This window comes from Sus scrofa, chromosome 5, assembly GCF_054392235.1.
Source record: "Sus scrofa isolate SSC_HxYL_T2T_F1_AM1 chromosome 5, Sscrofa_HxYL_maternal_Yorkshire_Landrace_v2.0, whole genome shotgun sequence".
NCBI lineage: Eukaryota > Metazoa > Chordata > Mammalia > Artiodactyla > Suidae > Sus > Sus scrofa.
Genome location: NC_139387.1, coordinates 75,423,543 through 75,449,588, shown reverse-complemented (window position 1 = coordinate 75,449,588; position 26,046 = coordinate 75,423,543). Strand labels below are relative to the sequence as shown.

At 38.9% G+C, this 26,046-nt stretch overlaps 1 protein-coding gene and 1 long non-coding RNA gene across 30 annotated transcripts in view; one reads left to right on the top strand and one right to left on the bottom strand.

Moving 5' to 3' along the window:
* ERC1 (ELKS/RAB6-interacting/CAST family member 1) overlaps positions 1 to 26,046 on the bottom strand; it is a 359,940-nt gene that overhangs the window by 148,656 nt on the left and 185,238 nt on the right. The window lies entirely within an intron of this gene.
* Positions 3,672 to 9,430, top strand: LOC146403459 (uncharacterized). Its single transcript, XR_014804011.1, has 2 exons — positions 3,672 to 4,409; positions 5,969 to 9,430. It is a non-coding gene; the product is annotated as an uncharacterized LOC146403459 (long non-coding RNA).

Genomic DNA, 26,046 nt, shown 5'->3' with positions numbered 1-26,046 from the left:
ATAAGGCTTTTCATATCTTGCTACCAGAAAAAAACATTCTTTACACCTGATCATCCCAGCTCTACGATTTAAGGTTTTTGCAATTGACTGTTAACCAATCACCACCACCCTACACTTCTAATGACAATAATCAACCTATTGCACATTATGCAGCTGAAAGCATGAACCTGAAGGAGCTGATTCATTACAAATGAAACCAAATGCAGTTTCTTTAAGAACAAGGTCTCAATAGGAAAATGGGAAAGAAAACACAACATTTAAAAACAATATATCCATGCCAGTCAATACATTATATTAAAACATAACTTTAAAATTGAACATGAGAAATGGGAAAGATTAAAATTTAGGCAAATTCCTTCAGAATTTATGTATAAAATCCTTGACATGGGCTCAAAGGCTCTGCATGAGGTAAATCTTGTCCTCTTCACACATCTTGAATACTTAACCCTATTTTCTACACTTGACCACATGAGCCTTCTTTCAGACCCTTGAACACACTAAGCCCTTCCCAAAACTGGACCCCTCTTTATGCTGATCCCTCTGCCCGGAATGTTCTGCACCTCCTCTAACACCTTACTGGTTTACTCAATCAAATGGCACTCTTACTCATTCCTCAGGTTTTTTTTTTTTTTTAACCTTCATCTTTAAATATTTGCAACACTGTTTTTCAGCTTAGAGAGATTATTGATGTATAACATATAAGTTTAAGGTGTACCATGTGATTTGATACACATCTACAGTGAGAAATGATTACCACATCTCCATCCCTTCGCATAAATTGCTACGTTTATTTTTATTTATTTATTTATTTGCTTTTTAGGGCTGCGCCCATGGCACATGAAGGATCCCAGGCCAGGGGTCCAATCGGAGCTACAGCTGCTGGCCTACACTATGGCTACAGCAACGCAGGATCCGAGACGCATCTGTGACCTACACCACAGCTCATGACAATGCCAGATCCCTAATCCACTAAGCAAGGCCAGGGGGTGAACCCGCAGCCTCATGGTTCCTAGTCGGATTTGTTTCCACTGAGCCATGACAGGAACTCCTACTTTTATTTTTGTTAATAACATCTAAGATGTACTCTCTCTTAACAAATTTCAAGTATATAACATAGCATTGTTAACTACACTCTCTAATAAGCTTTGCCTTAGAACCTTGGGACTTAACTTATTAAGTTTGTACCCTTTGGCCAACAACTCTCTGTTTCCCAAAGCCTGGGCCCCCAGCAAACGCCATCCTGCTCTCAACTGTATCAGTTCAGCTTTTTTATATTCCACACACACAAAAGGAACATAGAGTATTTGTATTTCTCTGACTTATTTCACCTAGCATAACGCTCTCAAGGTCCATCCACATTGTCATAAAAGTGAGGACTTCCTTTTCTATGAATGAATAACACTCCATTGTGTATATATGCACATCGTATTTTCTACAACCATTCATCCATCGATGGACACATCAGTTATTTCTGTGTCTTGGCCACTGTGAATAATGCTGTAATAAACAAGCATGCAGATACTTCTTTGAAACAGTGATTTCATTTCCTTCCAATATACAGAGAAATAAGATTGCTGGATCACATGGTAGTTCAATTTTAAATTCTTTAAGGAGCCTCTATACTGTTTTCCATGCTGGCTGCACCAATTTATATCCCTACCAACAGCAGATGAGGGTTTCCTTTTCTTCACAGACCTGCCAATACTTAACTCTTTTCTTTTTGAAAACCACCATCCTAACAAAGGTGAGATGATATCTCACTGTGGTTTGGATTTTCACTTCCTTATGATTAGTGATGCTGAGCATGTTCTCATGTACCTCTTGGCTATTTGTATGTCTTCCATGGAAATAATGCCTGTTCAAGTCCTTTGCCTATTTTTAAAATCAGATTCTGTTTGTTGCTTTGTTACTGAGTTACGTGAGTTTCTTTTGTGTTGGATAGTAAGCCTTTATCAGATAGATGGCTTGCAATGTTTTCTCCCATTATGTAGGCTGCTTTTTATTTTTTATTTTATTTTTTAATTTTTATTTATTTTTTTGTCTTTTCGCCTTTTCTAGGGCTGCACCCGTGGCATATGCAGGTTGCCAGGCTAGGGGTCTAATTGGACCTGTAGCTGCCAGCCTACGCCAGAGCCACAGCAACGCAGGAAACGAGCCACGTCTGCAACCTACACCACAGCTCACGGTAACGCCGGATCCTTAACCCACTGAGCAAGGCCAGGGATTGAAACCCGAAACCTCATGGTTCCTAGTCGGATTCGTTAACCGCTGAGCCACGACGGGAACACCCTAGGTTGCTTTTTAATTTCACTCATTTTTATGGCTATGAAGAAACTTTTTAGTTTGATGTAGTCCCATTTGTTTATTTCTGCTTTTGTTGTCATATTAAAATAATCATTAGCAAGACCTGTGTCAAGAATTTTTTTCCCCTATGTTTCTTTTAGTGGTTTTACAATGTGGGTCTTACATTTAAGTCTTTAAACCATTTTAAGTTAAATTTTTGTGAGTGGTATGTCCAATTTAACTTTTTTTTTTTGCATGTGAATACGCAACATTCACTGCGCAGCCTTATCCTGTTCCTGATCCTAGTGGGAAAGCTTTCAAGCTTCACCACTGAGTATGTTAGCTGTGGAATTGCTAAATATGGCCTTTCTTAAGTTGAGGTACATTCTTTCTATACTCAATATGTTGAAAATATCATAAAAAGATGACGAATTTTATCAAATGCCTTTTCTGCACCTATTGAGATGATCACGGTTTTTCTCTTTAATTTTATTAATGTAGTATATGACATTTATTGATTTGCATGTGTTGAACCATCCTTACATCCTAAGTATAAATCCCACTTGATTCGTCTAATTTATTGTTGAATATGGTTTGCTAATATTTTGTTGAGGAATTCTGCATCCATGTTCATGAGGGATCCTGGATAGTAATTTTCTTTTCTTTTGGTATCCTGATCTGGTTTCGATATAAGGGAATATTAGCCTTGTAAAAGAATTGGGGAGTGTTCCCTCCTCTTCAGTGATTTTTTTATATATCTCAGAAGGAGGTATGTAATGTATGTATGTATGTATTTATTGTTGTTTTTTAGGGCCACATTTGCGGCCTGTGGAGGTTCGCAGGCTAGGGGTTGAATTGCAGCTATAGCTGCTGGCCTATGCCACAGCCATAGATACTCAGAATCTGAGCTGTGTCTGCGACCTATACCACAGACGACAACACTGGATCCTTAACCCACTGAGCAAGGCCAGGGATTGAACCTGTGTTCTCATGGATGCCAGTCAGATTCATTAACCACTGGGCCACTATGGGAACTCCCAGAAGGAGGTTTGATATTGACTCTTCTTTAAATATTTGTTAGAATTCACCAGTGAAACAAGATGGTTTTTAGCTCAGTTGGGAGGTTTGATTACTGACTCAATCACCCTCTTCGTGTGCTCAAGATTTCTATTTCTTCATGATTCAGTATTGATAGGTTGTATGTTTTCAGGAATTTATCCATTTTAGATTAATCAATTTGTAGGCATATAATTGCTCACAGTTTTCTGTTATGATCCTCTGTATTTCTGTAGTGTTAGTTGTAATGTCTCCTCTTTCATTTCTGATTTTGAGTCTTTTTTTCTTAGTCTAGTTAAAATTTTTTCAATCCATCTTGATCTTTTCAATAGTTTTTCTGGTCTCTTATTTCATTTACGTCTGCTCTAATCTTTGTTATTTCCTTACTTCTGTTAAATTTGGACACAGTTTGTTGGGTTTTTTTTTGGTTCCTTAAGGTATAAACTTTATAAGGTATAAAGTTGTTTGTGATCTTTTTTTTTTTTTCTTAATGGAGGCATTTTATTACTATAAACTGCCCTCTTAGAACTCCTTTTGCTGCAGTCCCATGTGCTTTGGTATGTTGTGTTTCCACCTCAGTTTGTTTCAAGATATTTTTTGATTTCTCCTTTGACCCATTGGTTGCTCAGGAGTATATCATTTAATTTCCACACATTTGTGAATTTTCCAGTTTTCCTCCTGTTGTTGTTTTCCGGTTTCATATCATTTTGGGTGGAAAGATGCTTGATGTGATTTCAATCTTCTTAAATTTATTAAGACTTGTTTTGTGGCCTAACATATGATCTAACCTGAAAAATGTTGCATTGGCACATGAGAAGAATGTATATACCCATGCCACTGGGTGGAATGTCCTGCAAATATTTGTTAGATCCATCTCATCTAACATGTTGTATAAGGCTCATTATCCCTTGATGATTTTCTGTTCAGATGATTTATCCATTGTTAAAAGTGAAGTAACAGGGAGTTCCTGTTGTGGTGCAGCGGAAATGAATCTGACTAGTAACCATGAGGTTGTGGGTTCAATCCCTGACCTTGCTCAGTGGGTTAAGGATCCAACGTTGCCATGAGCTGTGGTGTAGGTCGCAGACACAGTTCAGATGTGGCGTTGCTGTGGCTCTGGCATAGGCTGGCAGCTACAGCTCCGATTAGACCCCTAGCCTGGGAACCTCCATATGCTCAGGGTGAGGCCTTAAAAGGATAAAAGACACACACAGAAAAAGTGAAGCATCAACTTCATGTATTATTGTAATGCTATTGATTTTTCTCTTCAGATCTGTTAATTTTTATAACTGCCTTATAAAAATTTAGGTGCTACTATGTTGGGTACACAAATATTTACTGGTGTTCTATCTTCTTGATGAAGTGATCCCTTCTTTGAATCTTACAGTTTTTGACTTAAAGTCTACTTTGTCTAACATAAGTATAGCTACACCTACTCTCTTATATTTTACCCTTGCATGGAATGTCATTTTCTATATCTTCACTTTAAGCCTACATGTGTCCTTAAAGTTGAAGTGAGTCTCTTGCAAGCAGCATACAGTTAGGTCTTATGTTTTAATACATACAGCCAGTCTACACCTTTGGATTAGAGAATTCAATCCATTCACATTAAAATATTATGGATAGGTAACAAATTACTAGTGCCATCTTATTTCCTGACTGTTTCTTTCTTATCTTTTCTGCTGTGTTTGTGAATTGATGATTTTTCCATAGTGGTATGCTTTGATTACCTTCTCTGTATCTGCTGTAGGTTTTTTGCTTTGTGGTTATCATGAGGCTTACAAAAATCTTCTAAGTCTATTTTAAGCTGATAAAAACCGCAATTGCATAAAAAAACTCTACCCCATATTTTACATTTTTGAGGTCATAATTTATCTTTTTATATTATTTAACAAATTATTAAAGCTATAGTTATTTTTAATACTTTTGTCCTTTAAACCTTTAATCTAGAATTAAGTGATTAACATACCACCATATCATGGTACTGGAGTGTTCTGAATTTGATTATATAACTACATTTACCAGTATGCTTTATACTTTTATATTTTCTATGTTATTAATTAGCATCCTTTTGTTTCAGCTTGAAGACCTTTCAGCATTTCATTTACAGCAGGTTTGGGGTGATAAATTCCCTCAGCTTTTGTTTCTTTGGAAGTTTTTTTTTTTTTTTTTCTTTCTGTCATTTCTTGGGCTGCTCCCACGGCATATGGAGTTTCCCAGGCTAGAGGTTGAATCGGAGCCGTAGCCGCCAGCCTACACCAGAGCCACAGCAACATGGGATCCAAGCAACGTCTGCGACCTACACCACAGCTCACGGCAATGCTGGATCCTTAACCCACTGAGCAAGGCCAGGGATTGAACCTGCAACCTCATGGTTCCTAGTCGGATTTGTTAACCACTGCACCATGACGGGAACTCCTGGAAAAGTTTTTAAACCCTCTTCATTTCTTTTTTTTTTTTTTTTTTTTTTTTGGTCTTTTTGCTATTTCTTGGGCCACTCCCGCGGCATATGGAGGTTCCCAGTCTAGGGGTCAAATTAGAGTTGTAGCCACCGGCCTACGCCAGAGCCACAGCAACGCGGGATCCAAGCCGCGTCTGCGACCTACACCACAGCTCACGGCAACGCCAGATCGTTAACCCACTGAGCAAGGGCAGGGACCGAACCCGCAACCTCATGGTTCCTAGTCGGATCCGTTAACCACTGCACCACGACAGGAACTCCAACCCTCTTCATTTCTGAAAGACAGCTTTGCCAAATAAAGTGTTCTTGGCTGGCAGTAGTCTTCTTTTCATCAATTTGAATACATCATCCCACTCTCTCCTGGCCTCCAAAGTAACTGCTGAGAACTCCATTGACAGCCTTATAAGAGTTCCCTTGTATGTGAGAAATAGTTCCTCTACTGTTTTAAAATTCTCTTTAATTTTAGTCTCATTATAAGGTATCTTGGAGAAGATCATTTGGGGTTGAAATTTTGTGGTGACCTATTAGACTCACGAACATGGACATCCAAGCATCTCCTCAGATTCTGGGAGTTCTAAGCCACTATATCTTTAAATAAACTTCTCCTCCTTTCTCCCTCTCTTCTCCTTCTGGGACTGCAATAACGCACAGCTTGTTTCTTTTAATGCTAGCTCATAATTCATGTAGGCTTTCTCTACTCCTTTTTTATTCTTTTTGCTCTTCTGACTAGACTATTCCAAATGACCTGTGTTCTAGTTAATGAATTCTTTTTTTCTGCTTGGTCAAGTCTGGTGTTGAAGCTGTTGTATTAGTTTCCTTTGATGGAATCATGTTCCCTTGATTATTCATGATCCTTTTGGCCTTGATTTAGTGTCATGCATTTAGCAAAGTAGACACTTCTTTCCAATTCTTACAAACTGGCTTTGGCAGGCAAAGCCTTTCATCATTCAGCCCATTTCGAGATTCTGGGTAGGTTTGGTGGTATCTAAAGGCAGATGTAGTCCTTGGACAAACAAATCTGGTGCTTGAGTCTATGCTGATGGGCTGGGGCATCCATCTGCAAGGGAAGACCTGGATAATGGGTCCAACCAGGCACCAGGGACCAGTAGGGTGAATCTGGTATTTGGTCTGCAGGAGCCAGTCCAGTACTGGGGAGGGCCAAGAGCCTGGTTTTATAAAAGCCAATCTGAAATCTGGGGCCACAGGAGCTGGTCTGTAGATTAGATCTACAGGGGCCAGCCTGGAAGCCTGGATCTGTGGGAACTGGCCTGGAAGACGGGGTGTAGCTGGTGTAGTAAGGAGTCTGTCTTGGTCCTGGAATGAGATGGGAACCTGTTGTCTGCAGGAGCTGGTGTGGAGTTTAGATCCACAGAGACCAACCTGGCACTGCAGTAGCTGGGGGTGTGGAGCCATGGGAGCTGGCCTAGTGCTGAGGTGGATCGAAAGCATGGGTCTGTGGTAGTGTTGGTGCTAGGTCCAGCCAGAAGCCTGACTATTTAGGTGCCCACCTGGGAGCTAAGATCAATAGTGCTGATGGTAAGCGTGGGACTAGAAGAAACACCCAGGGCTTCAGAAGCAAGCAGATGCTAGGATGTGCTGAAAGCCCAAGTTCACTGGAGCTTGGGGCCATAGGAGGTGCATAGGGCAGCAGGAAGCAGTAGGCAATGAGGCCTGGGTTTGCAAGCATATACAAGGCTGCAGGAGTTGGCCTGGTGCTGGGGTGGACCAACTCTGGGGGATCCATGCTAAAGTTGGGTGGTCACTTCATTGTCCTCTTCCTATAGGGTGGGTGTCTTGGCACCAGGTTGCCTGGGCTTGGAGGAAAGGTTATGGCAGTAGTGCAAATCTATCTTTCATACCCTCCTCAGTGTGCTTTTATTTCTGTGCCTCATGCAGAAGCTGCAATCCTCACATGAATCCCTGGCTCTTGTGAAGACATTTTTGGATAAGGGGACAGTTGTTCACACTGATATTTCTGGCAGGGGCAAGATTCAGGAAGCCCTATGCCGTAATTTCGCTAACATCACTCTCATACCTCAGGTCTCAGATGCTGCCTCATAATGAGGATCACTTCAGGTTAGCTCAGATGCGTCATCATAAATTTTAATACTATACTTTTTTGTTAATTAGAAATTACAATTGTAACTAAATTATTTGCTTAACATGTCCTCTTGTTACTAGAGTATTAGATAAAGAGACTGAATGCATCTTGTTCAAAATTATATTAATGTCCAATACTGTACCTGAAACAGATATTATTACAAACATTCATTAAAAGACAGAAAAAAAAGAAACAAATAACAGGAAGGAAGAAGAGAGAGAGGGAAAGAGTAGAAGCTGAGGGAATGGGAGGCAACTGAAACACTTACTGGGGAAACTTTTTCACTATGAATATGTTTATAAAAAATAAGCCATGATATTCACCACTTTTTATAATGAGAAAGATGGGTTGTATACATACTAACCTAGCACAATTTAATAACCTGGTAACCATTATGTACTACTCTACTAGCTACTTTACAGAAATTATCAACTAGTATTAAATATAGGGACAGACTGATAGAAATATTCTATTAGAAATAACTACTGGTCAACCAAGGTAGGTCTCATGTCTCTCAACTCTACCGCAGTCTGATAAAAGCAAACAGTAATAAATTTAACATTGTACGAATGGAACAGGGAAGAGAGAGCAGTGGCTCATTTTTCTTGGAATGCAATTGTATCTGTTTTAAGGCTCCTGGAAATTCAAGGTTACCTAAGTGAGCTCAGTTAAGTGAGACATACAGGATTCAAATCCTGATCTGTCTATCCTTAAAGTTCATACCAGTAAAGACACCTAACTCCTAAAAGTGATGAAACACGAACTTGTTTATGGGCTTCCTGTATCCCTGTAAGATGTTCCTACTCTTAGGGTAACATTACTCATTCTCCATATTACCATGCCTCTGTTCCCAGTCTCACTCCCTTAACAGTTATCTGACTAGCAAGTTTTGGAGAAAGAGATAAACATGCTCATTTCAGCCCCTTCTGCCCTTCTGTCTTCAGAGTCACTTGCTATGCAGAATGTGCATCTTGTTCTACTCTCTGCATGGAGTAAAATGCTTGCAGTTATTCAGCTGTGCTCTAATTCACAAGTGAAATATCAGGAAGGCTACTTGGCTATAAATATAAAGTCATGTACTCTAATCAGCTTTATTCGTATAAAGATACTTTTATCTTCCTTTTTCTGACTCCTCTGTTTATTTCTCAGTTCAATCCAAATTTGGAAGGGTAAATGCAGAAAATCTTTGGCAAGGGATACAAACTCTACCTGCTAAGGAGTAAAAATCCAGAAAAAAATTCATTTTTTTTACTATACATAGTAGCACTTTTAGAGGCTGAGACTATTGTTTCTTTCCAATCCCACCATCTCCCCATAGGTGGGTAAGGAGTCACAGGCTCTCTGGTAACAGTGTAACAGCATAGTATACACTTTACCTTCTTCCCCTATAGTTTAGCATACCAACAATTCTTCCTAAACTAAGGTGCCATTGACTCTTTTTTTTTTTTTTTTTTGTCTTGTTGCCATTTCTTTGGCCACTCCCACGGCATATGGAGGTTCCCAGGCTAGGGGTCTAATTGGACCTGTAGCCGCCAGTCTATTCCAGAGCCACAGCAACTCAGGATCCGAGCCACATCTGCAACCAACACCACAGCTCACGGCAACGCTGGATCCTTAACCCACTGAGCAAGGCCAGGGATCGAACCCACAACCTCATGGTTCCTAGTTGGATTCGTTAAGCCACGATGGGAACTCCAAGGTGCCATTGACTCTTATTAGCTAATACTACTTTTAACAAAACTACCATGGTTCCCAAATTGCCCGGGAACTCTCAGGGGAGCTGAAGGCTTAAATCTGGGGGAGAAACACAGTGACATCTGTCAGACAACATACAGTCACTAGCTTGAGGTAGCTTACGATTTCAACACTGCGCACATGAACACGCACATCAGGATGCCGAGTTCCAGTGGGTGCTGGGATGAACAGCCCAGCACAGTAACACACAGAAATCAACAGCAAAGGAAATGAAGGTGCCGGTGGCCAATCTGACCCCAGGATCTCAAAAACTGTGCAGTCCCAACAAGTACACATTCTAATACTAAGTTACTGTGGTGATTAAGAATGAAACTAAAGGGAGTTCCCATTGTGGCTCACCTGTAAGGAACCCGACTAGTATCCAAGAGGATGTGGGTCTGATCCCTGGTTCTGCTCAGTGGGTTAAGGATCCGGCATTGCCTTGAGTTGTTGTGTCGGTCACAGACGTGGCTCGGATCTGGCATTGCTGTGGCTGTGGTGTAGGCCGGCAGCTGTAGCTTGACTCAACCCCTAGCCTGGGAACCTCCATATATGTTGCATATGTGGCCCTAAAAAGCAGAAGAAGAAAAAAAAAGAATGAAACTGAAATATTTTTTCTTTCAAATATTTTTCTGAAGTGATTAGTAAATTGTTAGGAAATCCATATTTAAACTGCATGAGCCTAATTCTATTAGGAACTATTAGGTGTTTATTTTGGCCTAGAGGCCATGAAAAATTTACTGACTGCACTGAAACCAAGAAAGTTTGGGGACCTCTGCCCTATGATAAATAAATGCTTCCCTTAAAGAAGTTATAAGACAGAGTCTAGCATTTAAGTTTGAAGAAATTTCAAGTACTCCTCCATTTCTTGCATGTGAAACAATATAAACAGTTTTTGTTTTTCATTAAAAATCCCTCATTTAATATAATTGAATATGAGCTCTTTTTTCTTTATCTCAGGTTTTTCTCTGCTTCTAATCTGCTGCAATACTGTGGGATCCAGGGGAAAACTGCCCGTGAAGTAATCACAACTATCCATGCAAGAGACTTATTGCTAAAAAACAAGTAAGAATCTCAACTGCAAAATTACGACATTCAGCAGTCATTCACCTCTCATCTTACCCCTGTCCTGTCAGAGCCTAGGACTCTGCCCTACCCAGCAAGTGATACTGCTATTTTTTTTTCCATAAGTTTTTTATTTTATTTTTTTCATTATAGCTTGTTTATAGTGTCCTGTCAATTTTCTACTGTACAGCATGGTGACCCCGTTACACATACATGTATAGATTCTTTTTTCTCACATTATCATGCTCCATTATAAGTGATTAGATATAGTTCCCAGTGCTACACAGCAGGATCTCTGCTATTTTAAAATAATGAAATAGGGAGTTCCCGTCGTGGCTCAGCAGAAACAAATCCAACTAGTATGCATGAGGATGTGGCCTTTGATCCCTGGCCTTGCTCAGTGGGTCGGGGATCCAGTGTCGCCGTGAGCTGGGGTACAGGTCGCAGACATGGCTTGGATCCCGCATTGCTGTGGCTGTGGCGTAGGCCAGTGGTGACAACTCCAGTTCAACCCCTAGCCTGGGAACTTCCATATGCTGCAGATGTGGCTCTAATAAGGAAAATAAATAAATAAAATAATGAAATAAGGTCTTCCTTATGCACGATGAGCATACACACAAGTGTGAGCTCCTGATGTTCTGAACCATGCTGTCAATAACCAAATGAGATTTATGACGGAGCCAAGCTACCACTGTCCACACTGCATCACATCTACTACAGAAAGCAGTAAGATACCACAGTATTTTCACTTGCAACTTTTTATCAGCCCACAGTTCAGTTCGAGTACATGAAATGCACAGTGCTTTCTAGGTTGAAAGCCTCTATTTACAGTTCTTATTTAAGATTAAAGCTGAGATAGAGGAGGAAAACCACAGAGGATATGATTCCTCTGAGCTGCAGAGCAAGTAAAAATGCTCAATTTTAAATAAAAACTCTTGGGTAGCATAAAGGAATCATCAACTTAATTAAACGGTGATTGGTGACTAAAAGACTGCTCTGGTATTAGTCTGAAATAAAAACAAAACATAGCTCTGAGATCTCCTGTTTTAAAAGTGAAAACAAAGATGTGATTGGGAAGCACCCAAAGCTGAAAGTAGTAGGATGACAAGAAGCTGCTGTGTAAAGAAACTCCTTCACGCTAATGTCACACTGGGATTAACTGCAAAGGGAAAAATCAATTCATTCAAAATTCAGCGTGCATGATAACTGCTGTACAACTATAAATGTAATAAAATCCATTGAGTTAAAAAAAGAAGGGTTCATCATTAAAAAAAGAAGGGTTCATCATTAAAAAAAGATTGCACTGAATTATTTTTCCATTGTCAAGTTCAACCACTGGAAAACTGTTTTCTGAGAGCTCTGAAACTGGTCACAACTGTTTCCTTAAAACTTGCTGATCTCAGAGTTCCTCTGTGGTACAGCGGGTTGAGGATCTGGCGTTGTCACTGCTGTGGCTTGGGTCATCGCTGTGGTAGAGGTTTGATCCCTGGCCCAGCAACTTCACAAGCCATAGACAAGGCCAAAGAAAATCAAAAACAAACCAAACAAAAACTTACTTCTCTCAATACCTAGAAGAAAATGAAAAGGAGATGACAGCTGGAGGAGAGTATCTACATACAGAGCAACAAAAACTACTCACAGTAAACACTTAGTAGATAATCACTGAATTCAGTGGGAACCAGGTACATAGTTTGTGGTGCATGGAATTTCAGTAAAAATATGAGTAAAAATCTTACCTCCTGAAAAACAAACAAAAAACTCAAAAATAAAATTCAATGTGCAAATTCTACTCAGTCCCAGCTCTAAAAAATGACAAACACCCTCCCTAACAGGATGGTGTCTGGGAAGAAGAAGGGAGTTGCCCACTGCTCCCAAATGAACTGTCCCCCAACAACTGAGCCAAAGTATTTCTCTTACTTGCATGTGATGGACAAAGTTTGTGTGTGTTGTGCAATTATCTGAATACTTTCTAGCAGATGGAATAATAATAAAATGAGAAGGAAACTCTTAATTAGCACAGGCCCCACTACATTATGTGTATTTGTCCTGGTAAAGAAATCCTCTGATTAGGCCCTCTTCCACATCTGGAAATCATTGACAGCTTTGGACCTTATTACTTCATCACAGTAGGGCTTCATCCCCAGCAAGAAGGGCTGGAGGATCTACTTAATAATACAACAACTTAATCCTGGTGTCTTAAAATTTTCATACTGAGGGGTTTAGTCACATTCAGCATGCCTATAAAATAAAAAATAAAACAACAACAAAAAAAAATCAGACCTAGAAATAAAAAGAAACATCCTCTAGCACCACTTAACATGGAGAAATGGAAATTCACACACACAGTGTGACTGCCTTATCTCTCCAGGAAATGAGTAGCCAAAAAGCTTTACTCCTCCAGTTTGTACTTCAATACTAATGGGCCCAGCAATTACCACATGGAACAAGCCCCTGAATACCACCTGGTCTACTTCCCAGCAGTAAATTCCTCTCCCATGCTTGTCATGGCTCATTGAGATAGCATAGTGAGTTTCCTCTGTAAGTCTGCTCCCAGAGCTCCCAGGGTTTGGGGTATAATGAGATACGAAGGTGTTTATCATGAGGCAGAATGGAACTCTGAGCCAAGCAACTGGAGCTGGGGATCATGAGCAGGCTGGGAACAGAAAGGGTTTTTTTTCTTTAAAGTATATTGGAAAAATAAACTATTCCATAAGACATACAAAGTTTGGGTAAAGACGAAAAATTTTAAGCAAAACTAACTCTCCACCTTACAGAAACTTAACAGAACAAAATAACATTTCAGAAACAGATGAAGAAGGGCCAGCACATCTTTCATCATTGCCTCTTGCTGCCTTTCCACATAACATTTTGGTTTTAAGAGGGTTGTAATCTACCCCATCCCATAAGAAATGGCAAAATTTTTGCAACAGATGTTCTAAAAAGTAGCAATCAAAATGCTTATTATGGATTTTGAAGACTTCAAGAAGGAAAAGTATGCATATAAAAACAAAGACAAAAAAATTAAGAAAGAAAACCAATATTCTGAAAATAAATTAGATTTAAATTGAAACTTACACTTCTAATAAATATTATGAACTAAGCCAACAAAACATACCCTTCCCTCTTGCTCCAAACTCATGAAAATACTGTATAAAATAGAAAGTATCAATGAGGTATTAAGCATGAGCTAAAATAAGCCAGAAGTGCCAATAATGAAGACAGAACTCAAAGCATTCATGAGAGATTAAGCGGAAATGGCTCACGAGGGCTAAAAAACTGGGCTACAGGCTTAATAACTAAGAACTAGCGATGAGATTCCAGGATTCAGGCTCACCAGGAGATGGAAATAACCAATGTGTTAAAGCTATAAAAAGTCACAAAGACTGGCTTTATCTGTAAAATGGGGACCAGAAAAACTGCCTACCAGCCCAATGGAGTAGTGAAGAGTCCAGAGCTATGGATGTGAAAGGAATCACCACAGGAAATCACTGATAAATGCGAGATAAATGGAATTCCAAGCACACAAATGTACATAAAAATTGGTCCAGAAATAGTGAAACATACTGTTTCAGACAAACTCAAAGTTGCATAGACAAAAGCTGATCTGAAGGAATAAGACTTGTAAGGAAAAGTAGCCCCATCAAAGATGAGCTCATTACCAATGATTAAAAACTATACACAAAAACAAATCCTCATGAAAGTTGAGAGTACCACAAGAGACATCACACTGTGAGGAATAATTGAACAGTGTTAAACAGTGTTTAAACACATGTAAGAGAAGCTCTCCTAACAGAATGCCATGCTTCAGACTCTCTAGATTAATCAATGTCCTCTTTCTCCCTTCCAGTAAGTTGAGTAATGTCCAAGCCATACTGAAACATGGCAACTAGGAAGCCACTTTGAAGACTGCATTGGACTGCCTAACCAGCATCCCTACTTCCACCTTCTCCCTTCCAACTTTTCTCATGTATCCACCCCTTCTTCAGCACGACTCAAAGACCCTCTTTCCAGACCTCAGAAGTAGATAGTGATAAGAGTAAGACAAAAAATGTGAACCTGTTTCCCCTTCTCAATGACTTGGCATGTGACTCTTTCTGGCCAAAGGGATATGAAGGGAAGTCCACTACAGAAGGAGGCAATAGAGAAGAACTTCTGAGAAAGTTTTTTTTATGTTTAAGAAAGAGACCCAGGAATATGTGGAAATAGTGACATCACCCTGATACCAGCCTGAGGATAAAATCAACATACTGTCTAATGCCAGGATATCTGATCAATGAATAATTTTAAACATTTCTACCATAGCTGTATTTATGCTTCCTTTGCTTACCTTTGATACTTTTTTAATCTTTGATAGTGTAATAACATTATGAAATCAGCACTGAATACTCCCCCCTAATTTTATGAAACTAAAGCACCATACCCTGGATAAAATATGAATTAAAAGGAAAAACTCAGGAAACCAAAAGACTTTTATAATAACTAAGGAGAAATTTCTACATGTCAAAATTTGGATATAGCTAAAAAGATAAAAATCACAAAGCATATGAATAAAACAAGGCACATGTACACTATAGTCTTAAAAAGCACCCATCAAACAGAAAAAATAGGACTGGACTGTTAGACCCAGTGAGAAATAAACTTTCACTGTGTTAAGTCACAGAAAGTTTGGGGTGAGTTTTTCAGCAGGTTAGGCTACTCTTAACAAAAATAATAAGGTGAGAACAAAGTATATATACAATATAGCAATATTTTTAAATAGTCTTTATACACCAGGAATAAAAAATTAGATAACTAAAAAAGATATCATTCAAAACAACAGCAAACGAGTTATCTAGGTATCTAGAAATCTAATACAAATGTGTATGAATTTTTCTGAGTAAATGCACAAAATACTAGTGAAGGTCATAAAAGAAATGAATGGATAAATAGGCTGTATAGTGAACAGCAAGACTTCCTATTATAAAAACATCTAATTTTGCCTAAATTAGATAAAAATCAATGCAAATTCTTATCAAAGCCCCAAGAGAACAACAACAACAACAAAAAAAGCCAGTGTCATTATAAAATTCCTATGAAAGAGTAGTAAAATTACAGGTGATTCTGACTGAAGAATGCTGAGGAGATTTCTGTTCTGCCATATACCAGAACTTAAAAGTAGAACAGTATATAAAACAATTATACAGCCATAACAGGTGAGTGGAAAACTACAGAGCCTAGAAATAGACTTAGGCACATATGGGAACTTACATTACATAGGTGATATCACAACTGACATTTCAAAGAGAAAAACAAAAATAAAAAACTTTCCTCCCACAAGATATTTCAGGTACATTCAAGATTTACATGTGGAAATAAAACTTTAACACATATAAAAACACATCATCTCAGGAGTTCCCATTGTGGTTCAGCAGGATATGAACCTGACTAGTATCCATGAGGATGCAGGTTTGATCCCTGGCCTCACTCAGTGGGTTAAGGATACACTCAGTGGTGCTGCTGTGAGCTGTGATGTAGGTCACAGCTGCAGCTCAAATTCTGGGTTGCTGTGGCATAGGTGGGCAGCTGCAACTCCTATTCGAGCCTTAGCCTGGGAACTTCCATGAGCCGCAGGTGTGGCCCTAAAGCCAAAATCATCTCCTTCAGGATGTTTTGTCAAATGATGCCCCTCTCTCATACAGCTGTTTATGTTTATATTCACTTACAGAAATCGTGTGCATGTAAGTCTCTGAACTCCACAATGTTAGGAAAAACACATTGTCTTAGTGACTATTTTATTTTTTATGTTCAGAGGTATTTTGTGATTTTCTGTGTAAAGATCTTGTACAAGTTTTGCTAAATTTATTCTAAAGTACTTTATGCATTTTGATGTCACTGTAAATATTTTCTAAAATTTCAGCTTCCATTTGCTTGTTGTTAACACATGGAAAAATAACTGATGTTTCTGTATTGCCCTGCTCAATCATATTGTCTACAAATAAAGAAAACTCTACCACTTCCTTTGAATTTTAATTCTTTCTTCTTTCTTTTTTTTTTTTTTTAGGGCTGCACCTGTGGCATATGGAAGTTCCAAGGCTAGGGGTCTAACAGGAGCTACAGCTACCAGCCTACACCATAGCCACAGCAACACCAGATCCGGGCTGCGTCTGCGACCTATACCACAGCTCATGGCAACACCAGATCCTTAGCCTACTGAGCAAGGCTGCGTCCTCATGGATCCTAGCTGGGCTCCTTACTGCTGAGCCACAATGGGAACTTATGAATTTTAATTTCTTGATATACTGCACAATTAGGATCTCCAACATAATAATGAACAAGGGACTGAAGTAGATGTCTTCATATCCTTTGCATCTCATGAGGAATGTTTCAAGTTACATCACTTGGTATGATGTTAGCTGTAAATTTTTTGTAGATGCTCTTCATTGAACTGAAGAAATTGCCTTCTATTCCTAGTCATCCAAGAGTTATTATCATGAATGCATGTTAAGTGTTTTCTGAATGTCTGAGATAATTATAACTACATTATTGTTAATGTAGTTGAATTTAGCTAACTCATTTTTGAATATTGAAAAACCTGTGAATTCCAGAAATAAACCTAACTTGGCTGTGACATATTAGCTTTCTTATTTACATTATATTCAATTTGCTAAGACTTTTTAAAGGTACTTTACCTCAGTGTTCCTAAGGGAGGTTGCTCTGAAGCTTTCCCTGTATATATATGATGTCTTTTCTGGGCTTAAGTGTAATGGTAATTCCAGTTTCATAAGATGAATTAGGAAGTATTTCCTTCTCTATTTTCTGAAAGAGTCTCAGTAAGATTGGTATGATCAATAGAATTCATCACCAAACTAACCTGGGCCTGGAGTTTTCTTTAAAGGATTGTTTTAGGGCCACACATGCAACATATGGAAGTTCCTGGGCCAGGAGTCAAACTGTAGCTGCAGCTGCCAGCCTACACCACAGCCACAGCAATGCCAGATCCAAGCCATGTCTGCAACCTATACCACAGCTTGCAGCAACACTGGATCCTTAATCCACTGAGCAAGGCCCAGGATCAACCCACATCCTCATGGATACTACTTGAGTTCATTTCTGTTGAGCCACTTCTCTTTATGGAAATACTTTTGATTACAAGTTCAATTCCTTTAATAGATACAGGCCTGAACAACTTTCTATTCCTTTTGAGCCAACTTTGATAAACCATATTTTTCAAGGAAATTGTCTATTATATCTAAGTTATTAAATTTACTGGCATAAAGTTGCTGAAAATAATCTCTTTTTAAAAATTTTTAGGGCCTCACTTGCAGCATATGGATGCCCCCAGGCCAGGGACTGAAAACGAGCCACAGGTGCAGCTACAACCTACACTGTAGCTGTAGTAATGCCAGGTCCTTTAACCCACTGGCTGGGCTGGGGATCGAACCTGCACCTCTGCAGGGACCTGAGCTGCTGCAGTCAAATTATTAACCTACTGCAACACAGCGAGAACTCCAATATCCTCTTTTTAAATGCCATTAGAACCTGAAGTGATATCTACTCTTGCCTTTTTTCATTACGAATAACAGCAATTCAGAAGTTCATTTTTTTCCTTTCAGTCTTGCAAGGGGCCTACCAATTCCATTAATTCTTTGAAGAATTATGGTTGACTTTGAAAATTTTCTGTGTTGTCAGTTTTCTATTTCCTTTATTTCTACTCTTATTTTTATTATTTTCTTCATTCCATTTACTTTCATTTACTTTGCTTTTTCTATTTTCTTAGTATGGAAACTCAGGTCACTAAACTTAAACTTTCTTATTGTGTAATGTAAGTATTCAACGGTATAAACTTCACTCTAAGCATTACTTGAGGTGCATAACACAAAATTTCACATTTGAATTTTCATTCAGTTCAGAATGACTTCTCATATTCTTTATGACTCCTCTGAGCCATGGTTTTTAGAATTGTATTATTTAATTTCCAAACACACTGGGGATTTTTAAAAAATCTTATTATTATCTTCTAACTTAATCCCACTGGTTGGAGAACAATTCTGATATACTTCAGCCTTCTGAAATTTATTAAGACTTATGTTCATGGCCCAGCATATGGTCCTCATTGGTGAACATTCCATACATATTTGGAAAAAAAAAAAGGATTTTTTTAGTTTTTGGGGTTACTACTCCATAAATATTAAGTAGGTCAAGTTGACAATCTTCAGAGTGTCTATATTTTTACTGCTTGTTTTTGGTTCACTTATTCTATCAATTTCTGAGAAACATGGTTATAATCTCCAGTGATGACTGATGACTATGGATTTGTCTGGATTCCCTTGAGTTTTATCAGTGGGCTCTTCATGAATTTTGAAGCTGTATTATTAGGTGCATGCGTATGAAGGACTGCTGTGCTTTCTGGTTAATTTTTCACTTTATCATTATGATATGTCCTTTTTTATCTCCAGGAATACCCTTTGGAAGTCTCCTTAATCTGATATTAATGCAGCCATACCAGATTTATGATGACTGTTTGCAAGATCTTTTTTTTTTTTTTTTTTTTTTTGCTGTTTATGGCTGCACCCGCGGCATATGTAAGTTCCCAGGCTAGGGGTGAACTGGAGCTACAGCTGCCGGCCTACATCACAGCCACAGTAACGCGGAATCCAAGCTGCGTCTGCGACCTACACCACAGCTCAGGGCAACGCCAGATCCTCAGCCCACTGAGAGAGGCCAGGGATTGAACAAGCAACCTCACGGTTCCCAGTCAGATTCGTTTCTGCTGTGCCACAACAGGAACTCCCTGCAGAAACTATCTTTGTTCATTCTTTCTTCGTGGTTGCGCCTGCAGCATGCAGAAATTCCTGGACCTAGGATTAAATCTGAGCCACAGCAGTGACAATGCTCTATCCTTTACTGCTAGGCTACCAGGGAACTCCTTTTTGTCCATTTTGTAACTTCAACCTACTTGTGTTCATTACACTATATGTCTTGTAGACAGCATTGCTTCTTTTTAAAATTCTAATAATCTCCATCTACTAACTGGAGTGTTTAGTCTATTTGATTTTGACGTAACTACTGATATGTTTAATTTATATCTATCATCCATCTACCCTTCCATGCTTCACTCCTCTGTTGTTCCTTTGCTATCCTTTTTCTTCTCAGTAAATGAAGTAATTTTTAGTGTATTTTGTTTGTAATTTTGCTTTTGGTAGTTTCTCTATAGTTAACCATATGCACCTTTAACTGATCAAAGCCTATCTAGATTAGGAATTACAAAACTTCAAAACTGATACCTCGTATTTTCTACTTCATAAAGGTAACAACCTGACAACCATATAATTCTACCTCCTCTAATCTTTTCTGCTACTGTTGTCGTATCTTTTACTTTTTATATATAAGCTCTGCCTCACAATGTTATTATTTTTGCTTTTAACGGTCAGTTGTCTACATATATATCAACTTATTTACCATGTCTGGTGTTCTTCATTCCCTCTTGGAAATTCATGCTCCCATCTGGTTTCATTTCCTTACAGCTCGAAGAACACCCGTTAGCATTTCCTATAGAATGTGCTTTTTAGAGTTGATTTCTTTTCATATTTATCTGAAAATGTCTGCATTCAATCCTTTTTCCCCCATTTTTAGAAATTTTATTGAAGTATAGTTGATATACAATGTTGTATTAATTTCTGCTGTACAGCAAAATGATTCAGTTTTACATATCTATATATCCATTCTTTTTCAGATTCTTTCCCCATATAGGTTATCACAGAATACTGGGTAGAGTTTCCCGTGCTATAGGGCTGCTGACCATCCATTCCATACACAATAGTGTGCATATGCCAATCCCAAACCCCCAATCCATCTCTCCCCTGTGGTAACCCTAAATTTATTTTCAAACTCTGTGAGTCTGTTTCTGTTTTATAAGTTCATTTGTATCACTTTTTTGGATTCCACAAAGAAGTGATATCATATGATATTTGTCTTTGTCTGACTCACTTCACTTAGTATGAAAAATCTCTAGATCAATCCATGTTGTTGCAAATGGCATTATTTCATTCTTTTTAGGGCTGAGTAATAACCCTAGTTTGTTTAAGAGTGTTTTTATTTGGCCATAGAATTCTCAGCTGGCATTTTTCTTTTAGTACTTTTTAAATTTATTATTTATTTTTTTATTTTTTGCTTTTTAGGGCCGTACCTGCAGCATATGGAGGTTCCCAGGCTAGGGGTCAAAGTGGAGCTACAGCTGCTGGCCTACACCACAGCCACAGCAATGCCAGATCCGAGCCTCATCTGCGATCCACACCACAGCTCACAACAACACTAGATCCTTAACTCACTGAGCAAGGCCAGGGACAGAATCCACAACCTCACTGTTCCTAGACGGATTTGTTTCCACTGCGCCATGATGAGAATTCCATCTTTTAGTACTTTAAGAGAAGTTCCAGTTTACTCTGATCTCCAATGCTTGTGATAAGGATTCAGCTTTCATAGTTTTTCTTTACATACTTCTTTCCCCCGATCCTTTTTTCTCTTTATATTTTGTTTCCAGCAATTAATTCCTACTGTATGCTTTTGTTCACTATGGGTCATATGTTATTGTTCTTTGAATGTCTAGCAATATTTTTCCATAGAACACAGGATACTGTAGATGAGACACTATAAAGACCCTGGATTCTGTTATTTTCTTCTGAAAAGTATGATTTTTATCCTAGTAGATAATTCAATTATAGCTGATCTCCTTGAACTTGTGGGGACTTGGATTTATCCTTTGTTGGGCTGATCTGCTGAAAGTACAGGGTATTTCCAGACTTCTTTATCCTGATGGGACTCATCCTCCAAATTCTATCGTCCCAGTGGACTTTCTTGGGACATTCAGTTTTGTCACACCACCTCTACCGTAAGCTTTATTGTGGGTCATCATCCCTACTCCTAAAACCTAGACTTTCTATTATCTCAGCAAGATGTCTGGAGTTCTAACAAGAATTTTGCCACTCTGACTGGGTTGGAACTCAGAATTCCCCAGCACTGCTGCTCTGCCTCTGGTATCCCCATTCCATCTGCACCCCCAGAGCAGCATATCTCTGGTATGCCTTGTGTAGTCTCATCTTGTGAATGTGAAGCCTGGTCCTCGGCCAAGGATGATGGACTCTGATCCCAAACTTCTGCATAGTATACTGTTTATATTTACTTCCCTGATCTACTCAGAGCATTTACAACTACAAAATCATGGGAGGTCAGAAGGTTACCTAGTCAAAGAACCATATGATTTTTAAAACCACAGGAATCTTAGAGATTTAGGAAACTCTTTCATTTCAGAACAAGAAAACTGTCAACCTGAAAAGTTAAGTGCAAATTGGATTTTCAGCTGTAAATATCATGCTTTGCAAAATACTCAGCTTGACCCAATTTCATAGTGCTGTTATTACTTTATCTTATTTAATCTTCACAACCACCTCATGAGGTAGGTCTAAGAATTATTACCCCAGTTTATAGGTAAGCAAACTGGCTCAAAATGTAAACACATTCTTTGCTACAAAGACCATCTTATAATACTATCTTACTCCAAAGCTTCAGATAGGAAAAGCTTATGACTAAATAAATGGATTACTATTTCTACATGCAAAGCTTGAGGTAAGATTTACCCATTTATAGAGTGAGTAAATACTTACATGATACTCTGAGGGGCAATGAAAAGGAAGACCCTGAAAGGAGATTTTTTTAAAAAAGATCCCAAGAGGAAAAAAAATCTCTCATACTGGTATATTATGTAAAAAATTTTCTTAAAATGAGTATTGCAATTAAGCTAAGGCATTAGGTTACCTATCTGCAATAATTAATCCTTTAACTGTTTCATTTGTATTAAAAAGAGGGATTAGGGAGTTCCCATCATGGCTCAGTGGAAACAAATCTAAATAGCATCCATGAGGATGCAGGTTCGATCCCTGGCCTCGCTCAGTGGGTTACAGATTCGGCATTACTGTGAGCTGTGGTATAGACTGCAGACACGGCTCAGATCAGGCGAGTTGCTGTGGCTGTGGTGTAGGCCAGTGGCTACAGCTCTGATTCAATCCCTGGCCTGGGAACCTCCATGTGCTGTGGGTAAGGCCATAAAAAAACAAAAAATAAATAAATAAATAAATAAAATTTTTAAAAGAGGGATTAGATTTGATTCTACACCTCCAGTAAAGGAAAATATGAAAACATAAGAAGTAGGTCAACAATTCCACTCTTTTCTGCTTTGGAAGAAAGAGGATGACTTATATTCTTTTTTTTTTTTTTTTGTCTTTTTTGTCTTTTTGTCTTTTGTTGTTGTTGTTGTTGCTATTTCCTGGGCCACTCCCACGGCATATGGAGGTTCCCAGGCTAGGGGTTGAATCGGAGCTGTAGCCACTGGCCTACAGTTGTTTCCTGGGCCGCTCCCACGGCATATGGAGGTTCCCAGGCTAGGGGTTGAATCGGAGCTGTAGCCACTGGCCTACGCCAGAGCCACAGCAACGCGGGATCCGAGCCGCGTCTGCAACCTTCACCGCAGCTCACGGCAACGTCGGATCGTTAACCCACTGAGTAAGGGCAGGGACCGAACCCACAACCTCATGGTTCCTAGTCGGATTCGCTAACCACTGCGCCACGACGGGAACTCCTGACTTATATTCTTAACTTCAACCCTGCACAAGTGAGGACATTCTCGCACACAAACCGTATACTGACAGGGGAAGAGAAAGAATTATAAAAGCAGAAAAGAGAGGGATCTGGGAGCTGTTAACTGAAAAGCTCACTTCTTTACTTGATACTTAAAGATTACCACAGCCATTTAAGACTTGTTATATGAAAAATGATTAGGAAGCATGATTTTTTTTACCTTTAAAAAATTATTTATAATTTTATTATATGTATTTTTTATCACTCAATTACATTTACAGTTGTACAACAATCATCACAACCAAATTTTATAGCATTTTTTGCGTCTTTTTAGGGCTGCACATGTGGTAAATGGACATTCTCAGGCTAGGGGTTAAATTGGAGCTGCAGCTGCCAGCCTACCCCACAGCCACAGTAACGCCAGATCTGAGCAGCATCTGCAAACTGCACTGCAGGTCATGACAATGCCAGATCCCTAACCCACTGAGTGAGGCCAGGGATTGAACCTGCATCCTCCTGGATACTAGACAGGTTCTTAACCAGCTGAGCCACAAGAGGAATTCAAGCCTGATTTTTTCCAAAAAAGTAGTTTCTTCTGTTTGGAAGTTACAGACGACCCTAAATGGCTAAAAGGTGGAATGGATTTAGGATTAACATAGGAGGAAGGCAAGGAATATTTAGGGTTATTTGTAATAGATTCCAATCCAGGTCACAAGAAAACAAAACAACTGGAGAAAAATATCTGAAATACTCATTCCTCATCTTGTGAGAGGCTGAGGATCATGGTCAACACTTAGGAATATGGAGAAGTAAGGAACCCTGATAATTACTGTATTACTATATTTAATAAACCCATCTCCACACTATCCTACAGTAACTCAGAGCCTCAATTAAACTCAGTCCCAAAAAGGAGGAAAGATGTTAGGAACTTTTACTATCACACACTCTGTGAAGTAGGTAGCATAAGAGAGCTGGCTATCAGAAAAAGAACGGGCAGAATTAAAGAGTTAACCAAGGCTAGGAAGGTCGTCCTCAGGTCAAAAGACAGTTGACAGAGGTTCTTTAAACAGAAACTTTTCTAGAAATCACATGATCATCTCAATAGATGCAGAAAAAGCATCTGACAAAGTCCAGCATCCATTCATGATCAAAACTCTTACCAAAGTGGGTATAGAGGGAACATACCTTCACATAATAAAAGCCATTTAAGACAAACCCACAGCAAATACAACACTCAATGGAGAAAAGCTGAAAGCCTTCCCACTAAAATCTGGAACAAGACAAGGATGCCCACTCTCACCACTGTTATTCAGCATAGTGTTGGAAGTCCTAGCCACAGCAATCAGACAAACAAAAGAAATAAAAGGTATCCAAACTGGAAGAGAAGAGGTAAAATTGTCACTGTAAGCAGATGGCATGATACTGTATATAGAAAACCCTACAGACTCAACCCAAAAACTACTTGAACTCATCAACAAATTCAGCAAAGTAACAGGATATACTGCTTAACATCACTGATTATTAGAGAAATGCAAATCAAAACTACCACGAGATACCACCTCACACCAGTCAGAATGGCCATCATTAATAAGTCCACAAATAACAAGTGCTGGAGGGGGTGTAGAGAAAAGGGAACCCTCCTGCACTGTTGGCGGGAATGTAAGCTGGTACAATCACTATGGAGAACAGTACGGAGGTATCTTAGAAAACTATACATAGAACTACCATATGACCCAGCAATCCCACTCCTGGGCATATATCTGGACAAAACTTCCCTTGAAAAAGACACATGCACCTGCATGTTCACTGCAGCACTATTCACAATAGTCAAGACATGGAATTAACCCAAATGTCCACTAACAGATGATTGGATTACGAAGATGTGGCATACATATACAGTGGAATACTACTCAGCCATAAAAAAGAACAAAATAATGCCATTTGCAGCAACATGGATGGAACTAGAGACTCTCATGCTGAGTGAAGTAAGTCAGAAAGACAAAGACAAATACCATATGATATCACTTATATTTGGAATCTAATATATGGCACAAATGAACCTTTCCACAGAAAAGAAAATCATGGACTTGGAGAACAGACTTGTGGTTGCCAAGGTGGAAAGGGACGGACTGGGAGGGACTAGGAGCTTGGGGTAAACAGATGCAGAATGTTGCCTTCGGGATGGATTAGCAATGGGATCTTGCTGTGTAGCACTGGGAACTCTGTCTAGATGGAACACATAATGTGAGAAAAAAGAATGTATACATATATATATAACTGGGTCACCATTCTGTACAGCAGAAAAAAAAATATATATAAATAAATGATTAAAAACAGATTCACATGCAGAAATCAGTTGCATTTCTGTAACTAACAATGAAGTATCAGAAAAGGTACAAAAATACAGTATCTTTTAAAATTATACCCCAAAAAGTCAAATACCTGGGAATAAATCTGACCAAGGAGGTGAAAGACTTCTATGCTGAGAAATATAAAACATTAATCAAGGAAATTAAAGAGGATTCAAATAAATGGAAGGACATTCCATGCTCCTGAGTTGGAAAAATTAATATTGTAAAAATGGCCATACTACCCAAAGCAATCTACAGGTTCAGTGCAATCCCTATCAAATTACCCATGACGTTTTTCACAAAACCAGAACAAACGATCCAAAAACTTAGACGGAACCACAAAAGACCCAGAACCGCCAAAGCAATCCTGAGGAACAAAAACCAAG